At 46.4% G+C, this 12,663-nt stretch overlaps 1 pseudogene; it reads right to left on the bottom strand.

Annotated features, from left to right (window-relative positions):
• Positions 1-12,138: 12,138 nt before the first annotated feature.
• On the bottom strand, positions 12,139-12,306 carry LOC136788870 (U2 spliceosomal RNA; annotated as a pseudogene).
• Between the last annotated feature and the right edge of the window lie 357 nt (positions 12,307-12,663).

The raw sequence follows: 12,663 nt of genomic DNA, 5'->3' as shown, positions 1-12,663 counted from the left end.
CTTTTGGGATGGAGGTGTGTTTTGGTATTATAATGATATTATAATGAGCAAAAGTACACTAGAGTACAGCATTTGTCAAAACATGACAGGTCGTTGGCTCAGGGTAGCAAAAAGTGCGGCTTATCGGTCTCGGTGTGCACAAGAACAATCGAGTCCCCACCTGGTCACAGAGCCTAGCCGTGGTGTCTCCACTCCACTCTATGCTCCGTACTGTTCCTTAGAGCTAGCATACCAGGTTCCCCCAGTGCTATAGCATCTAAGGTTGGAAGCCTAGGAAATGCCCAGGTAATGCAGCTACGCCCTACCCTGAAAGCCTCTTCAGTGCTGTACATTTTCTTTAAAATGTGAATATTAGTTTTATTTTCCTAGTTACTTTAGGCAATTATACCACAGTCATAGAATCATAGGATCCTAGAATATCCCGAGTTGGAAGGGACCCATAGGGATCATAGAGTCCAACTCCTGGCACCGCACAGGTCTACCCAAAATTTTAGACCATGTGACTAAGTGCACAGTCCAATCGCTTCTTAAATTCAGACAGGCTTGGTGCAGTGACTACTTCCCCGGGGAGCCTGTTCCAGTGTGCAACCACCCTTTCGGTGAAGAACTTCTTCCTGATGTCTAGCCTAAACCTCCCCTGCCTCAGCTTGACACCATTCCTGTGGGTCTTATCACTGGTGATTAAGGAGAACAGGTCGGTGCCTGCCCCTCTACTCCCCCTTGTGAGGAAGCTGTAGACTGCAATGAGGTCTCCCCTCAGCCTCCTCTTCTCCAGGCTAAACAGGCCAAGTGACCTCAGCTGCTCCTCATACGTCTTCCCCTCTAGTCCCTTCACCATCTTCGTAGCCCTCCTCAGGCACTCTCCAACAGTTTCACATCCTTTTTGTACTGCGATGCCCAGAACTGCACACAGTACTCGAGGTGAGGCCGCACCAGCGCAGAGTAGAGCAGGGGTCAGCAGGTGGTGATCAATTGCATTGTGCATCAATTGCTTTGTACATATTATTATTATTATTTCTCTTCCTTTTCTGTCTTATTAAACTGTATTCATCTCATCTCAACAAGCTTTCACTTGCTTTTTTCCCCCCAGTTCTCCTCCCCTTCTGTGTGTGTGTGTGTGTTTGTGTGTGAATGAATGGCTGTGTGGTACTTAGCTGCCAGCCTAATTAAATCACAACAGTCCTTTTGATGCCCAACATGGGGCTTGAAGGGTTGAGATAACGACAGATACGATGAGATTATGTAAAACAAAATTGTTATAGACCAGTTTAATAGTTGCTAATCACAATGTTGATTTTTTTTAATCTCAATTGCTTGTTTCCCAAATTGAGTTACATAGTACATTATTACTATATGTGTTATTACTATATGTGTTCCCTGTCATGTTGTTCATTGTTTCTGGGGGCTGGTTTAAGGTTATTATTTTGCTGTACTGTGTAACACTGGCTTATGATATGATAAAATTACTGGTCATGAGACCTGGTATTTGTACTCAGCATTGCCATCACTTCCATACTTTGGAAACCATATCTCAGAAACTGTTAATAATGACACCTTTAACCTTTTCTCCTCAGGAAGCCAATAGATGGGAGGGGATAAGGGGGGGGGGGGACTTTCTCCACTTTGTGTGTCTGGTGTGCATTATGTATATTAGCATTCCCGTAGCTACCATATTCGGTACAGTATGGATGATTCCCTACTTCATGGATAATACCTCCACATCCAGGGTCAGTGCTATTGCCCCCTGAGTTTATATCAATGTTGTTTACAGGGTGCCTTTGATAACACATTATATTGTAGCCAGGATTATGTATAGGGAGCTCAGCTTCAAAATCTATTCCTTCCCGGGACTGAGTATGATCCATCGTTTTTAGAAACCTAGAGAATCCAGACACAGTTACTGCTGGAAATAGGAATAGCAATCAGGGACAAGACCTCTTCAGTGTTTCTAGGCATCTGGGACCAAATACAACAATTATTTCGAGATAGAACTCGAGAGATGTTCTGGATTAATTGGAAATGCTGATTTTTCCCTCCATCCTATTACTAATCCATTGAGAACAGGTTTTACTAAGATAAGCTTAAAATACATCATCTCTCTCTATATATATACACCCCTGTAATAATTAAGAAATAATAATTAAGAAAAACAATAAAAATCACAAACTAATAAGGATTCTTCTGGTGGGGATTAAATACCCTCCTTTCTTTTTCTCCCACTTACAGAGAGTGTTCCCTGGAAACACTCCAGTTCTGTGTAATTCAATCCCTTTTACTCATTAACTCATTAAGAATTCTTCTAAGGAGAAGTTAAAGGTTTACAATAGATAGTTTTAACAGTTTTAACCTTGAAAGTCTTTGTTAATGCAGTTTCTCAGGTATCAGGGTTAACATGCTTTTATCCGGGCATAATGAGTCCACCCTTTCTCAGCCATTCTTACTGTCATCTCAGTAGTCAGGAGCACTTGGAACAGTCCGTCCCACTCAGGTTGCAGCTTCGATTCTCTCCATGTTCGCATCAGAACCCAATCTCCTGCTCGGAATGGATGGATCAGGGCTTCCAAGGGTGGGGTTTGAGCTAGCAGTCCACGGGTCCTGAGAGATGACAAAGAGGATGACAGCCTGAGTATATAGTTTTTAAGAAAAGCATCTTTTGTTTCAAATTGAGGTAATTCATTCCCTTTGTCCATGTACAGCAATCCAAATAATATTTCATATGGTGAAACTCCCACATCTTCTCTTGGTGCGGTTTGAATTCGGAGAAGTGCCAAAGGTAAGCACTTTGTTTGGGGAAGCCGAGTTTCCAGAACTTAGTCAATTGCTTCTTTACTGTCTGATCCTCTCCACCCTTCCAGAAGAGGAAGGACGCCAAGGAGTGTGAAATTTCCACTTGATTCCTAGAGTCCACATTAGCCCTTGCAATATTTCTGACATAAAGTGATTTCTTTGATCAGAGTCAATATTTTCAACAATTCCATACCTGGGAGTTATTTGTTCTACAATGACTTTAGTTACTATGTTCGTGGTAGCAGATACTGAAGGGAAAGCTTCCACCCACCCTGACAGATGATCTACCAAGACTAACAAGTATTTACATCTACCTACTGTAAGGAGTTCTGTAAAATCTACCTGTACATTTTGGAAGCGTTGAATTCCTGGTTCTCACCCCCACTTTGGGCTGACTGCGGATAATTTTCCTATTTACCTTTTGACATACTACACAACTCCTGCGTACTTGCTCAGCCAGAGTGTGTATATATATATTTTCCTACACATACATATTTCTATACCAAAGCATCACACTGCTTGAATTCCCCAATTACTCTCTTGATGTAAAACTGTTAATATTTGCCTCATTAGCACTTTATTCAGCATTTCTCTCCCCTCAGGGAGTATCTGTTTTCCTTTGGACTTTGTGACTCCTAATTCCTTAAAAACCTCTTTGTCTTAAAAACTTTTTACTTCTTTTTAGATTTGGGTAGGGGTAGCTCAACAATTCCCTGAATCCTCTCTGGATTTATTCTTCATTCCCCCTCAGACACTAGGTGCCCTAAATACTTGACTTCTCTTTCTACATATTGTAATTTATTTTCCAATACTTTCAAGCCCTGTTTTCCTAGAAAGCTGAATAGCTTGTTAGTGGCTTCCTTCACAACTGTTTTCTCCTGTCCTGACAATAAAAGATCATCCAAGTATTGTAACAGTAACATCTCTGGAGGTTGGAATTGCTCGAAATAAATTTGGTGGTCCTGTAAACCCCTGAGGTAAAACTGTCCATCTGTATTGTTGCTTCCGCCCCGTTTCAGGGTCTTTCCACTCAAAGGCAAATATATCTTTGCTCCCAGGGTCTGAGAGCACCCCATTAATAACACCGTTATTCCAGTCTAACAATTTACTATTTGAATGCCCAATTTCATTATCAAATCCTTTCCCAACAAGTTAGTCCCTGCCTCGGGTACATACAATAATTGCCCAGTGATCATTCTATCCCTAGCCTCAGCTTGGTGTCCCCAAAAAGTAGCACTGTTATCCCAGCGCCTTCTACCCCCATCACATTTAGGGTTTCATTAGTTAATTTAGGCCCTGATACTTTGCAGGCCAGTAATGACCTAGTTGCCCTAGTGTATTGGGTTTACTTGGCAAGGTTCTGGTAGTGGGGGGCCTGCAGTGGTAGCCCCTGTGAGAAGAATCCAGCAGCTGCCCCATGTTAGATAAGGCCAGTTTCAGCCGGCTCCAAAGGGGCCCACCGCTGCCCAGAGCCAAGCCATGAGCAATGCAGTTTAAATCTCTATAAGAGCACATCCAAGAAAAGGGAAAAAAAACTGCTGCTCAACAGCATCTGGGAGAGTGAGGAGTGAGAAACCTCTCTGCAGACACCAAGGTCAGTGAAAAAGGAGGGAGAGGAGGCGCTCCAGGTGCCAGAGCCGAAGCTCCCCCGTGGCCCACAGAGAGGCCCATAGTGGAGCAGGCTGGCTCCCCCCCCCGCAGCCTATGGTGTACCATGGCGGAGCAGATCTCCACGCTGCAGCCCGTGGAGAGGAGCCCATGCAGGAGCACGTGATGGGGGGGGTGACCCCAGGGGGTCCCAAGCTGGACCAACCTGCTCCTGACAGATAGACCCTACGGCATAGATCCACACCTGGAGCAACACCCAAAGAGCCACGGCCCGTGGAGAAACCCACACAGGACCAGCCCAAGAAGGTCGGCACCCCCGAGGGAGGGACCCCACACTAGAGCAGGGGAGAGAGCGACCATGAAGGAGTGGTTGATGGGGGCTCGTGATTTTTGTTTTTCCTCATTTCGCACTGCTCGTCCTGTTTTTCTTAGCTATCCCCCTTATTTTGGGACAGTGGGACCTTCCCCGTATCTGCTTAACATACTCCCCACTGCTAGGCTACTGTCATGCCTGCACAATCATTTTTGAATATGCAAGGTTAGTGGAATTTTACACTTCAAAAACACCTTCTATTGCAGAAACACAACTTTGTTTCTCACAAGGCTTTACTGAAAGAAGAAATCCCTCATTTTGGAATACCAGAGGGACTCTCCTCAGATAACAGACCTCACTTTACATCAGAAGTAGTTCAGGGAATATTGAGAGTGTTACAGATTAGGTGGGATTTACATACTGCTTAGAGACCGCAATTGAGCGGACAAGTAGAAAGAATGAATCAAACGCTGAAAAAACAGTTAACTAAAAAGTGCCAAGAAGCTCAACTGAAATGGCCAGAGGCCTTACCAATAGCTTTCTTGAGAGTTAGGATAGCCCCCAGAGCTAGGGAAAAAGTTAGCCCATTTGAATTGTTATATGGCAAACTGTACCCTGTAAATGAATTGGTGACAGTAGGGAGTCAAATGCATGTGGGGGGGGGAAGGTTGGGTAAGACAGTATTTGCTGTCTTTGTCTGCCATGTTGTCCTCTCTTCATAGATATATACAGGAATGACTATGGGTTCCATTGGATGTTCTGGTGCATCCATTCTGACCTGGACATCAGGTGCTGAGCCGAATGTGGAAAGATGAGCCCCTAAAGGAAAGTGCAAAGGATCTTAAACTGTCTTGCTCCACACCCACACTGCAATCAAAGTGGAAGGGATCAAACTGTGGATACATTACAACCACATAAAAGCAGCAGCACTGGAAAAGAAGCAAGACATACCATCAGAAGAAGGAGCACAGAAAACTTCATGGCAAGTTGAACCAACTGAGGACTTGAAATTTCTGTTTAAAGGGACAAAATTGTTTTTATTCCAGTTATACTTTCCTTAATGTGACTGACTTATGGTTCCAGTCCTTGGACACATAATTCTACAGTTGAGATAGCTTTGAACATAACACGTTTTACAGATGTCATCTTGTTGGGTGTGCACCCATGCACCTGTCTTGGTAAATGAGGGAACTCCCATCTATGCTATACCACTCGCTGTGAATAAGACAAATGTGTGGCAATTAGCAAACTCGAGCAATACTAGTATCTCCTCTCCATCACAGATTTCCTCCATCCCTGTGTATCCTATTGAAAGGGAAAATCTGTCATGTATATACTCAGTTAATAGGAACAATAAGGAGAATGCCACCCAGGGATTATATGTACCCCAGCACAAGAAGGACATAGACATATTAGAATGAGTCCAGAGAAGAGCCACGAAGATGATCAAAGGGCTGGAACACCTCTCCCTCCAAGGCAGGCTGAGGGAGTTGGGGGTTGTTCAGCCTGGAGAAGGCTGGCTGGAGACCTTAGAGAGGCCTTCCGATATCTAAAGGGGGCCTACAGGAAAGCTGGGGAGGGCCTCTTTGTCAGGGCATGTAGTGATAGGACAAGGAGTAGTGGCTTTAAACCAAAAAATGGTAGATTTAGATTAGATGTTAGGAAGAAATTCTTTACTATGATGGTGGTGAGGCACTGGAACAGCTTGCCCGGAGAAGTTGTGGATGCCCTATCCCTGGAGGTGTTTAAGGCCAGGTTGGATGGAGCTTTGAGCAACCTGGCCTAGTGGGAAGTGTCCCTGCCCATGGCAGGGGAGATGGAATTAGAAGATCTTTAAGGTCCCTTCCAAATCAAACCATTCTATGATTCTATGTACATTCCTGGAATCTGACCAGGCAATGCAGAACTGTTATTGCAATTGAAACTACCAATTACACTGTCATTAAAGATTATGGAAATAGCAGTGGGCCTCCATTGGTGAATAGCCCCAGAAGGAGTATATCAGCTATGTGGTCCACAAGCACGTAAAGCATTTCCTCCTGGATAGTATGAGACTTCTGCCCTGGGAGCCTTAGTTTCAGATGTTAGGCTCCATAACCATTCAGACATAAGGGGTTGGTTAAGATCACAGGCTATCTTTACGATGCCTTGGGACAAAAAGAGAAATTTATAATCCCCTTTCAGACAGGAATACCTGGTTTCATGCTTTTGTGGAGGGCTTTAATCCTCTCATTGGGAATAATAGAACTTGAAAGGGCAAGAGTAAATATTTCTGCAACACTGGAAATTAGCTGGACACCTGGGCGAAAGAGCATGGTATGGAGTGGGTATATCACATCCCCTATTATACAACAGCCTCCAGGAAAATCAAGCAATATAATGGATTGTTAAAGACTACACTGAAGGCAGTGGGCACTGGGACATACATTTAGCAAAAGCCACCTGATTAGTCAACACTAGGGGATCTGCCAACCGAGCTGGACCTGCCCAATCAAACCTGTTATGTACTGTAGAGCGGGACAAAGTCCCTGTAGTCATGTAAAAAACATGCTGGGGAAGACAGTCTGGGCTATTCCTGCCTTAGGCAAAGGCAAACACATCCATGGGATTGCTTTTGCTCAGCGACCTGGGTGCACTTGGTGAGTAATGCAAAAAGAATGAGGAGGTCCGACGTGTACCTCAAGGGGATTTGATGTTGGGTGAGAATATTCAGTGATTTAAATTGTACGATGTTAATTGCTATTTAATGCTGTATGTCATCACTACTATGGTTGCTATATGCCATATCAGTGTTGTTTGCGCCTCTGTGAGAGCAGGTTTAAGAAAGGGGAAAAAAAACTGCTGTGCAAAAGCAGCTGGGAGAGCGAGGAGTGAGAAACAGCCTTGCAGACACCAAGGTCAGTGAAGGAGGGGGAGGAAGTGCTCCAGGTGCCTCAATTTGCTTTTACTTGGAAAGGGATACAGTATAGCTTTAATAGACTGCCTCAAAGATATAAACGCTCCCCTTCTATTGCTCACAATGCCTTGGCAAAGGTTTTAACAGAAATCCCCAGCTTGCCAGGCATTATGATATATCAATACATTGATGACATATTGATAGGAGGGAAAAATGCAGAGGGAGTCCGACATGCCATGGAAGCTGTACAAGAAAAATGGATAGCTTTGGGATTAGACATTCCTCCATCAAAACGTCAGGGGTCTGCACAAGAGGTTAAGTTCCTGGGAGTCTGGTGGATTAAAGGAGCCACTTGTATTCCTCCCGACACCCTGGAGAAAATAGAGCAGGGGCAGAGTCCCTCTAGCACAAAGGCATTACAGCAAATTCTGGGAGCTTTAGGTTACTGGCGTAAACATATCCCTGTTTTTTCTATCTTGGCCGGTCTCTTATACAATTTGCTTAGAAAAGGGGAATCATGGGAATGGACTAAACAGCATGAGGATGTGTTAGAATTATTAATAAAAGAACTGAGGTTATTTCCACAGCTAGGCCCCTTACACCCGATCGACCCTATCCATGTAGAATGGGGATTCATTGAACATGATTCCCATTTGAATCTCTGGCAAAAGGGACAAGAAGGACCAAAGAAACCATAAGAGTTTAGCTCCCACTCTTTCAATGACACCAAAATGAGACATTCTGATCTTGAAAAAGGCTTGCTGTCTCTAGTGCAGGCAAAACAGAAGAGAACAGTGTGTTTGTTCAGGGTCCTGTCCGTCTCCTAGATATAGTTCGCAAGGGTATTGTACCACCTGCAGGTATTGCCCTGAAACCCACAGTCCGTAAGTGGTATGCCTATCTGGAAGTTATCAATGAAAATATGCCTATTACAGAAGGCAATGTTAAGGTATCTAAATTGCAGAAAGATATATAGAGTACTTTACTGTTCCAAACCCTGCCAAGCAAAATAATGAGTGGAAATATAAGGCCGTGGCTTTAGAAGTAGCCACAGGACAAAGATTAGATGAAACAGGCAAAGGCAGTGCTCAAGTGCTCAACTCAGGTCAGTCTTACTAGCTGCACAACATGGTGCCAGTCATATCTATACCAATTCGTATGCAGTTTATAAAGGAGCCACAGAGTGGATAGGCCACTGGGCAGCAAATGGCTGGAAGGTAAATAGAGTTCCTGTCTGGCAAATTGACAGCTGTCCCTATCCCTGGAGTTGTTTAAGGCCAGGTTGGATGGAGCTTTGAGCAACCTGGTCTAGTGGGAAGTGTCCCTGCCCGTGGCAGGGGGGTTGGATTTAGATGATCTTTAAGGTCCCTTCCAATCCATACCTTTACAGAATCACAGAATCACAGAATCGTCTAGGTTGGAAGAGACCTCCAAGATCACCCAGTCCAACCTCTGCCCTAACATTAACAAGTCCTTCACTAAACCATATCACTAAGCTCAACATCTAAACGTCTCTTAAAAACCTCCAGGGATGGTGACTCAACCACTTCCCTGGGCAGCCTATTCCAATGCCTAACAACCCTTTCAGTAAAGAAGTTCTTCCTAATATCCAACCTAAACCTCCCCTGGCAAAACTTTAGCCCATTCCCCCTCGTCCTATCACCAGGCACGTGGGAGAATAGACCAACCCCCACCTCTCTACAGCCTCCTTTCAGGTACCTGTAGAGAGCGATAAGGTCTCCCCTGAGCCTCCTCTTCTCCAGGCTGAACAATCCCAGCTCCCTCAGCCGCTCCTCATAAGACTTGTTCTCCAGACCCCTCACCAGCCTCGTCGCCCTTCTCTGGACTCTCTCGAGCACCTCCATGTCCTTCTTGTAGTGAGGGGCCCAAAACTGAACACAGTACTCGAGGTGCGGCCTCACCAGACTCGAGTACAGGGGGACAATCACTTCCCTAGACCTGCTGGCCACGCTGCTTCTTATACAAGCCAGGATGCTGTTGGCCTTCTTGGCCACCTGAGCACACTGCTGGCTCATATTCAGTTGACTACCAACCAGTACTCCCAGGTCCTTCTCTGCCAGGCAGCTTTCCAAACACTCATCTCCCAGCCTGTAGCGCTGCTTGGGGTTGTTACGCCCCAGGTGCAGGACCCGGCACTTGGCCTTGTTGAACTTCATACAGTTGGCCTCAGCCCATCAGTCCAGCCTATCCAGATCCTCCTGCAGAGCCTTCCTGCCCTCGAGCAGATCGACACACGCACCTAACTTGGTGTCATCTGCAAACTTACTGAGGGTGCACTCGATCCCCTCATCCAGGTCATTGATAAAGATGTTAAAGAGGACTGGCCCCAGTACTGAGCCCTGGGGGACTCCACTAGTGACCGGCCTCCAACTGGATTTGACTCCATTCACCACGACTCTTTGGGCCCAACTACCCAGCCAGTTTTTAACCCAACGAAGCGTATGCCAGTCCAAGCCATGAGCAGCCAGTTTCTTGAGGAGAATGCTGTGGGAAATGGTGTCAAAAGCCTTACTGAACTCAAGGTAGACCACATCCACAGCCTTTCCCTCATCCACCAAGCGCGTCACTTTGTCATAGAAGGAGATCAGGTTCGTCAAGCAGGACCTGCCTTTCATAAACCCATGCTGACTGGGCCTGATCGCCTGCTTGCCCTGCAAGTGCCGCGTGATGACACTCAAGATAATCTGCTCCATGAGCTTCCCTGGCACTGAAATCAAACTAACAGGCCTATAGTTCCCCGGGTCTACCCTCCGACCATTCTTGTAGATGGGCATCACGTTTGCTAGCCGTCAGTTGACTGGAACCTCCCCTGATAGCCAGGACTGCTGATAAATGATGGAAAGCAGCTTGGTCAGCTCCTCCGCCAGTTCTCTCAGTACCCTTGGGTGGATCCCATCCGGCCCCATCGACTTGCGTACATCCAAGTGCTGTAGCAGGTTGCCAACCATTTCCTTGTGGATTATGAGGGCCACATCCTGCTCCCCATCCCCTTCCACCAGCTCAGGGTACCAGGTATCCAGAGAACAACTGGTCTTGCCGCTAAAGACTGAGGCAAAGAAGGCATTAAGCACCTCAGCCTTTTCCTCATCTTTTGTGACTAAGTTTCCCCCCGCATCCAGTAAAGGATGGAGATTCTCCTTAGTCCTCCTTTTGGTGTTGATGTATTTGTAAAAACATTTTTTGTTATCTTTAACAGCAGTAGCCAGATTGAGCTCCAGATGAGCTTTGGCCCTTCTAATTTTGTCCCTGCACAGCCTCGCAACATTCTTATAGTCCTCCTGAGTGGCCCGCCCTCTTTTCCAAAGATTATAAACCCTCTTTTTTCTGCTAAGTTCTAGCCATAACTCTCTGTTCAGCCAGGCCAGTTTTCTTCCGCGCCGGCTTGTCTTTGGGCACGTGGGAACAGACCGCTCCTGAGCCATTAAGATTTCCTTCTTGAAGAGTGCCCAGCCTTCCTGGACTCCTCTGCCCTTCAGAACCACCTCCCAAGGGACTCTGCCAACCAGTGTCCTGAACGGCTCAAAGTCAGCCCTCCGGAAGTCCAAGACAGCGGTTTTACTGGTCCCCTTCCTGACTTCACCAAGAATAGAGAACTCTACCATTTCGTGGTCACTCTGCCGAAGACAGCTCCCGACCTCCACATCTCCCACCAGTCCGTCACTGTTTGTGAACAGAAGGTCTAGCGGGGCACCTCCCCTGGTAGGCTCTCTAACCAGCTGCGTCAGGAAGCTATCTTCCATGCTCTCCAGAAACCTCCTAGACTGCTTTCTCTGGGCTGTATTGCATGTCCAGGATATGTCTGGGAAGTTGAAGTCCCCCACGAGAACAAGCGCTGACGATTTCGCGGCTTCTGCCAGCTGCCTGTAGAACTCCTCATCAGTCTCCTCATCCTGGTTCGGCGATCTATAACAGACCCCCACCAGGATGCTTGCCTTGTTGGCCTTCCCTCTGATCCTAACCCATAGGGACTCAACCTTATCATTCCCAGCCTCAAGTTCCTCAACATCTAAACGTTCTCTAATATAGAGAGCCACGCCACCACCCCTTCTGTGCTGCCTGTCCCTTCTGAAGAGCCTATAGCCAGACATTGCAGCACTCCAGTCATGAGAGTGGTCCCACCACGTTTCCGTGATGGCAACCAAGTCATAGCCTTCCCGCTGCACGATGGCTTCCAGCTCCTCTTGTTTGTTGCCCATGCTGCGTGCATTAGTGTAGATGCACTTCAGTCGGGCCATTGCCTTCTTCCCCGGCTTTGCCATTGTTCCCCCCGGCACAGCTCCAACAGGCCTTCTTTCAGCCCCCATCCCCCTTCTTTCCTAGTTTAAAGCCCTCTCAACGAGCCCTGCCAGCTCCTGGGCTAGGATCCATTTTCCCCTTAGAGATAGGGACCCGTCTGCGGCCATAAGGCCGGGTGCCGAGTAAAGCGCCCCATGGTCAAAAAACCCAAAATTTCTGTGTTGGCACCAGCCTCTGAGCCACGTGTTAATCAGGTGGGCTTTCCGTGTCCTCTCGGTACCCCTCCCTGCTACTGCAGGGATAGATGAAAACACCACCTGTACTCCCGCTCCATCCACTAACCGTCCCAAAATTTTAATAAGTCCTCTCATCGAGGACGTATCAGATATTAAACTGATAAGAACAGATACTACACTTGATCTTAGCCAAAAGGCCAAGAAGCGATTAATAATAATAATGTGTACGAAACAAGTGATGCACAATGCAATCGCAAATTTTACAATTGCAAATGATCTACCAAGAATAATAAGTATTTAAATCTACCTACTGTAAGGACAGGAGCCCCTACTGTGGGCTTTCCGTGTCCACTCTGTACCCCTCCCTGCTACTGTAGGGATGGACGAAAACACCACCTGTACTCCCGCTCCATCCACTAACCGTCCCAGTCCCCTAAAGTCCCGTTTGATAGCCTTCAGGCTTCTCTCTTCAATATTATCTCTGCCAGCCTGGACTATCAAAAGCAGATAGTAGTGTAGAGGGGCGAACCAGGTTGGGAAGCTTTCTGGCAACATCCCTGACCCTG

Source organism: Anser cygnoides, chromosome W (genome assembly GCF_040182565.1).
Source record: "Anser cygnoides isolate HZ-2024a breed goose chromosome W, Taihu_goose_T2T_genome, whole genome shotgun sequence".
In the NCBI taxonomy this organism is placed as follows: Eukaryota; Metazoa; Chordata; class Aves; order Anseriformes; family Anatidae; genus Anser; species Anser cygnoides.
Note: the sequence above shows the minus strand (reverse complement) of the source record. Positions and strands in the feature narration are given on the sequence as shown.